This window comes from Opisthorchis viverrini (genome assembly GCF_000715545.1).
Source record: "Opisthorchis viverrini unplaced genomic scaffold opera_v5_254, whole genome shotgun sequence".
NCBI classification, from domain to species: Eukaryota; Metazoa; Platyhelminthes; class Trematoda; order Opisthorchiida; family Opisthorchiidae; genus Opisthorchis; species Opisthorchis viverrini.
In genome coordinates, this window is record NW_008751906.1 from 139636 (window position 1) to 147066 (window position 7431).

Genomic DNA, 7431 nt, shown 5'->3' on the forward strand with positions numbered 1-7431 from the left:
GGAATCAAATCACACTTTCTACAGGTCTGTGTGGTGTGACAGTTGCTTTTTCTTTCCGTAATTGAGGCAGACCCCATTGAAAGGCCCAGCAGCACGATCTAACTGTTTCATCCTTGTCGGTAATCATCAGCACTGTGCCGCCCATGAATTTCTATGGCATCTCGAACGCACATTCATCCGGTTAGGTGGACAATGAGAGATGAATGAAGGAATATTCTCAGTGCGAATTATCGGACCGTTGCTCAGATACTCCTAACCGAACTTCACAGGCCCCGATTGGCAATGAATAATTCGTAAGCCCTAACCTTCTCAGGTACCCACTGCCTATGACGCCCACATGGATTAAACAGCCCCACAGTAATTTTCGCGCTTCCATCACGAAATCAATTCGGTTGTTAAATATAGGCCTGTATAAACATTTTATAAATATATTTGCTGATTTCAGGAACCCAAATGGTGGTCTTATTTTAATACGTCCATAATTATATATTGATTGCTTCTCCTGTTGACAAACTGTAGTCAGAGAGATGAGTAAAAACGTTCCGTGATTAGTGGAAAATCCACACAATTTTTTTCAGCAGTCGCGTACGAATTAATGAAACTAAATCATTGTCATCATTCGGTGTCCAGACACTGCTTTGTGTTGTTATTTTAGGCCAGGCCACTTGATTAATTATATTACTATTCTGGTTCTCAACCTTATTTGTATTGCGCACTCCTTTGAGTAAGTCACGACCGGTTGCTTACCACTTGAACTAAGCATTTTTGACAAACAAAACAAAAAGGAAAGCTAGGATAAGTGGTAATCTAAAATGCTTTACGATTGCATAACGAGATAAATAAGAAAATGGGAGTGATGTGGTTCTTAACTATCTACGAAGACGCCAGATAGTGGGAACGATCAGCGGCCAGATAAGTACCCTAAAGCAGCACTTGATTCAACACTTGACTTCCACCTATGTCAGCTTGATTCATCCAGTAAATGATCCCCAAGTTTTACGTATTAATTGAGAAATGTCTGCTGGGCTACCCTTACAGGTTCAAAATTTCGGGTTTCCAGAAACCCTATCCTGACACTTTGTAATCATCAACACCAGCTTAGACGAGATATCTGTACCAAGAGAAGTTCGCTCACTCACACAAAGTGAGTAACTCGAAAATTTATGTGGGTACGCGTATAAGCAACTCCTCAAACGGAAGGTCACCCAGTGGACTAAAATATAATCGTATACTCTTTGAGTTAAACGATACCACATACTTAAATCGAACCCACCAATATCACATACAACGGTTCAACAAGATCGCTTAACAAAAATATAATTGGTAATAGGGGACGGAGAGAAACATGAGTCGTCGGCGGGCTAATAAACGACGGAATGAGCTATACTGCATTTATTAACCTGCGTCTCTTCGGCTATGTACGCTTGTGGGATAGGTTTATATTCTGTCATTCAGCTGATCTTTCTCAGGATTCACGCAACAGCTTCATTCCGCTGTCCGCAGAATGAGTACGACCGGCAGCGGATGGATACCAATTTCGAGCCTTTCGGATGGTTATCTTGGTTCAACAGACATGCTTTGAAGTCCACCCTACGTTGTTCCCGAGAGACCAAGATGAACGCTGAGATGCAGCCACGTGTTTCCCAAATAACTGAACCTGTATTTGAGCAAATTCTAGTGATTCCACCTAGTGAGTTTGAACCATAGAGCCAGAAAACAATGCAAACTCAAATGGGCCACAAATGACATGTAAAATCAAGTAGTCAATGGGCAATAAACAGCGAAAATTTGAAAGTAACTGAGAATGGTGATAAAATGAAGTACAAGATAAAATAATCCGAACGTCGATGTTCACTTCAAAACTTACTGCCTCTGATATTCACGTTTTCCCTCTCCTGGTGAGCGGTAGTATCGGCTGAAAATCTAGTATTGTCTTATTGTCCAGTTTCATGCTGTCCTTCCTAGTGTTCAGTCTTTTAATTTGAATATAATATTTGGATGACAAGTTGGGTTGTTTTCACACGAAGGTTGTTGATTTTCCCGTTCTTCCTGTTTTCATAACTTGATGTCTTTCTAGAAATCTTCAGTAATGATTTATAGGTTTGTACGTTACCGAATTCAACCTAAAATTTAAAGCGTGATCTTCCCAGTGCCAACCATGAAGCCATGTGTATTTAACTTGTCGTTTTGTGGTGTGCAAACAAATTTCCAAACTAGCCTGACGACATCTGGGCGTAGTCCATGTGTCAACTGTCCGATAAAACCGATTTCTCCCTCTACTATCGTATAGCGATGCGTCAAGGCACACTTTGTGCCGTCAGTCTTCTAAGCTAATCATATCACCAGTGAAAAAACAGTAACCATTTTCCGGTCGTTATTATTATATATATATGTGTATGTATATTCAGAGCAGTCCTAGAAGATGCTTTAAACTGGTGATATGAGAATGTAGTGGAGGGTGTGGGTCAATTGTGTAGATTTATTCTATACTATTGTCTGTTCGAGAGTAAGTGTGTGGGTAAAACACCGATGAGTCATATGGCGGAGTATCCAGTCATGCTTCAGGTTGAAGCGAACGTACTTCAGCTGTGGGAGGCATCAATCAATGAGGACCTAATTTCCGAGCAATCCAGTTTTTGAAATCCACAGAATGCATTCAACTGATTAAAAAAACATTTGCCATTTCGTCAACGATTTAAAATATCCTATTGGCTCTTTTTTCATCCTAAAATTGAGAAAATATTTTAATAGGAATGTGCGCGCCGGCAAATCATTTTTCATGAAAAAAACTGAAGAATATAAATTTCCGCCGGAAAGCCATGCACACCATTTTTATTCCACTGAGGTCACCTGACGCAAACCCAACAGGCTGTATAGGGTAAACAAACGAATATGAGTGACGAGAAACCTGGCGGTAAAAGTGACTTTTACCATGCACGACCTGGTTTCTACTGTGGATCAAGAAACATCGTTCGCGTGATCCTAGCTATAAATTCACCTGAAGTAATGTAATAATAAGCCCAACTGTGAACAAAACATAAAATTTATGACAACAAGTGCTATCGAAATAATTAATGCTCCGTCACTTCTATGTTGAAGCAGCTATAAAAGAGGGAGAAGCACTTTTTATGTAATTATTAATGAAAAAATGGAAGTACGTCATTTGAGAGATTCTATTCAAGGATTCGAAACACAGGTTGCTGAAAGAATTATCACAGTATCAACAATGCATTTCTAACGAGAGAGGTAAAGCTCCATCCATTATCAAACACGAACTAAGCAGATAAAAGGCATTAGTTAAGGAATCAAGCAACCCAAATGCAATCGCTAAAAACTTAGCGATGTTCTAACCAGGTCTTGGAGAGAAAATTTCAAATTCACAAAGTTAACGCATGGGATTTGTTTACATCCTGGAATTGTACATCTGGGACAGCGGCTGAAGGAAACTGGGATGAACAATTTTGAGGGGTGTGGTTTCTTTTCAGGTTTAGCCTCTGTTTTTTCATTCGACTAATGGTATCATACCGATAAATAACATAGGAAGCTTACATATGGGATCAATACTTTATTTTGTTAATTAAGCCCAATAACACCTTATTTGCATTTTATCCCTGCATTTTGTCTGCGTGCAAAGTGCTTTTATGGCTCTTTGCGCCCACTCGGAAACTTGTTTGTATACTCAAACTCACGCATGCTCATGCACCCCCAATCTGTCACCCAGGCTGAGTATCACTCATTTATGAACCTCACACCAGCGAATCGTGGTTCAGTATCACGTTATCGGTTGTCGCCTTTTGGACCGACACCATGCTGTCGAGCAAACGCGACAAAGCGCACCAGTGTAAACCAGTTGCTTTGATAGGCTGAATCGTGGAGTTTTAATCAAACTATAAGGAAAGTATTTTTGCGTGTGGATCATACTGTTGTGTGCGATACAAAAGTACTTTGACAGTACAGCTCATTATTTTATTTGTTTATATAGAATATTTGTTGCTTAAGCTAAAAATAAGATTCTTACATCAACCTTGATTCCATTACCGGGAGAAGAACCTGAATTCTTGAAGAATCCTGAGTTACGGTAAAAACTCTAGACATTTCCGACTACGGGATACGCGAATTTCTGTGTTATGATTCGTTTCACAAGCCAATACAACGCTGTCTTCATCGTTTCCGGTTTGGAGAGACTTATTCAGGTTTGTGGTACATCTCTAGTACAGGATTTGTGAGTGGCCAGTTGCGTTACGCCCGAGTAGAAAATTGTAGAAATGAGCGGCAAGCTTATAATATATTACTCATGAGAATCGGGTGCATGTTTGGGAGTAATATATGCATAGGAGTTGAAATACTGCATAAAATGAAAGGATCTGAGAGCCAAAACATTTCCAAAATTCTTTTAAACGGATCAACACTTCCGCTGCTTATTGCAGAGAACAGCGCAAGTTATGTACCCAGACATATCATATAGAAGTGGAATACCCAGATTAACACCAAAATACTGCCCAGCGAATAAGATGTAACCAGAAATAGTACAATCAGCATAACTTTGCACAAATTGTAGAAAATGTGACGCGCTCATGAATAGCATTTGTTTTTAAGCTTAGCAGGCTGGAAATCCACATGAATAATACGAGTGCTAAATCATGTAATGTTTGCAGGGAAAACCATGTTCGCCATAAAGTAATGAAATAGTTTATTCCCAAGATTGAAGAAAAGATAATTCCCATAATATCAACAACTCAAGCTGGGAACTCCTGGCACTACGGAGTACAGAGTTACGGTCAATAAAACTATATACAACTGACCCATCACTCTGTTGGCCATGGTTAATTTTACTGGTAGAATTGTATAGCAAATGCTATTCAGAATTTGTTAAGCAATTCTGATGAAGCCAAATCTGCAATTATGTTCCAGAACAATTGAAACCGTGTTGCAATTTTAATAACTAGACTTTGAACTAGCGGGCCATTTACGAGTTCGTTTCATTGACCTGGCAATAGAAGTCCAGCGTACATTAGGTTGGACACTACTACTCGCACATTTAAGTTGGTGAGACAATACTAAATTCCAAGACAACTGTACCATGGAATTGCGTAAGGCTGTGAAGTGAGAGACGGCGCTAATATACTCCAAGCTAAACCTTACTCAGTGATTCAGTAGCAAAGCTCACCCTAGATACGTGACACGTTAAAGATGCAGTTGACTCCTATATCGCTCAGCACAGAATTCAGGTTGCACGAACGTTGTTGGCAACAAACAATTCCTCGGAATGTCCGAAATTGAAGAAGACATTCCAGTTATATTCATATGCATATACAGGGTTATATATCGCTTCCTGTTTTGCCATTCAGTATCACACGTGGAGTGTACAACATTATGATCCCTCAAGAAGAAAGCCTAAGCAAATCGTTAAGCTAAAACTTACTTCACAGCATCCACAACCCTGATCGTTAGACTAGCAAGTGTCACCGGTCAAGTGGAAGGTAAGTGACTCGGTTCTTTTTTTTATCAGCTCACAGTGTGAATCAGTATCCGGTAGTGGGCATTCAGAAGAAAACTGTTGGAACTTTGATTTTGCTTTAGCAATGCAACAGCCAGTGTTCGACATAGTCACCGAACGATAAGTGAGGCCACTTAAAATCATTCACTTGGATAAATTCCGCTAAAACCCAAGTTATATGTTCCAAAGTCAACTTTTACTAACCAACTAAACAACAAATCAACTAAATTGGCACCACATGTTTACTAGCCGCTTAAAGTGGTATCAGTATGCCATGCAAATACGCTTTCTTTCATTTTCTTCACATTTATAATAAGCACGATGGGTGTAACTGGACTCACAAATAAATGAACGGCAAGCTAATTATTATTTCAGAGGGCGTTTATTGTGTGGCCCAATCTGGTGTTTGTTCAGAAGCAAGGATTTTCGTTCCATTCACCACTACCATAGTGCTCTACTCAAACTCAAAAATGAAACCACTCTCTGGAACAAATCATAATTGTGTATTCTTTTCTTGCAATTGTGCAGCATTTGTAGTTGGGTAAGCGACGAAACAACTCAAAAGTGGAGTTTAAAAACATATATTTGCGTAGATTACGGGGGAAGTCACCCAGTCAATCAGGGGTGTGTTCCGTACTCTATCGAATCAGGCCGCACAGTTTATTATTGGACCTTATGGGAAGTCAGTTGAGAAGACTTCATCACTGAGCTAAGCGATCATACCTCTCTTCTTGTTTGTATATTTAAAGGGTATAATCTAATGATTGGCGGCCATTGATTTTGTTCTTTGAATGCTTAGTTATTTGTTCTAGATCTGTCTCGCAGTGAAGTTTCATGCTTCCTTAGTTGATTGTTCTGCATAATGCAAACGGTTTTGGTAAATAAAATTTTTCACCCTGCTTGACTCTCAGGATATCCTTAGTGCTTTATTGTGTAGCAGCATTCCGCTTTTCTTATTCCCTTTCATTATTACCGGACCATTTAATATACCCAGTACGTTTGCTTACTCTCCCAAATGTTGGCATCTTCTAGTGACATCAGTTTTATTCGGCTTCTTGTTTTAATCCCTTCTATCCTTTTATCCGTTTTCTTCTCTGCTACTAAACATTTCTATATGTTTTAATGCTGCAGCCTCCGTGGGTTTATCGGTCGACGAACTGATTCAGTATCAACACTTTTATTTATTGTTTTCTTCGTGCAGTGCAATATCCTTATAAATTTGAATCCTTCGTTTGTTCTCACTTGAGCTTATATTTTCATGTTATCTCACATGAAGAGATGTCATCCTGACTAACTGTTTACAGAAACAGTAACAATTGATGGTGTTTCCACTTACTAGGCGTGATTTGCTTATTCTCACAAACAGTACAGTTCGTCACACGTATTGTTTTTTGCTGCCATCCAATCCAGTTTCACATTTGAAATTGATCTTTTTGATTACTTTTTATCTGAGGGGATGTTTTTTCATAATAGCAGATTTGTGTACTACGGATACTGTCAGCTCTCTAGATAGGCTTGCGATTATTCGAGAATTACTGGTTTTCCTATTAATTATTTAGTGTAATGGAGTTTCTTGTCTCCAACAATCTCCTAGTCAGGTATTTGAAACCATTCCTCAGGAACACTTTGTAAATGCTGCCCTTTTCTTTTGGAGCTACTTACATTTCGTTGTCTTTCAGCCCGCGTGGACAGTGCTTAAAAGTGAGCTCTACACTCTGTCTTTCATAGTGCATGGGCAGGTTTCTTGAAAAGGAACACAGACATGCATGTTTGCATACAAATGAGAACAATAAGCAAAGATAAAGACGCAGTTTGTTGAAAAATACGCTGAAGTTGAATAAGTTTATCACAAGGAGCCCGAGAGACAGGAACAGCGAATCCTCTCCGCACAGTTTGGGTCTCCACTACACAGTGGCCTCTACTTAGCCATCTGT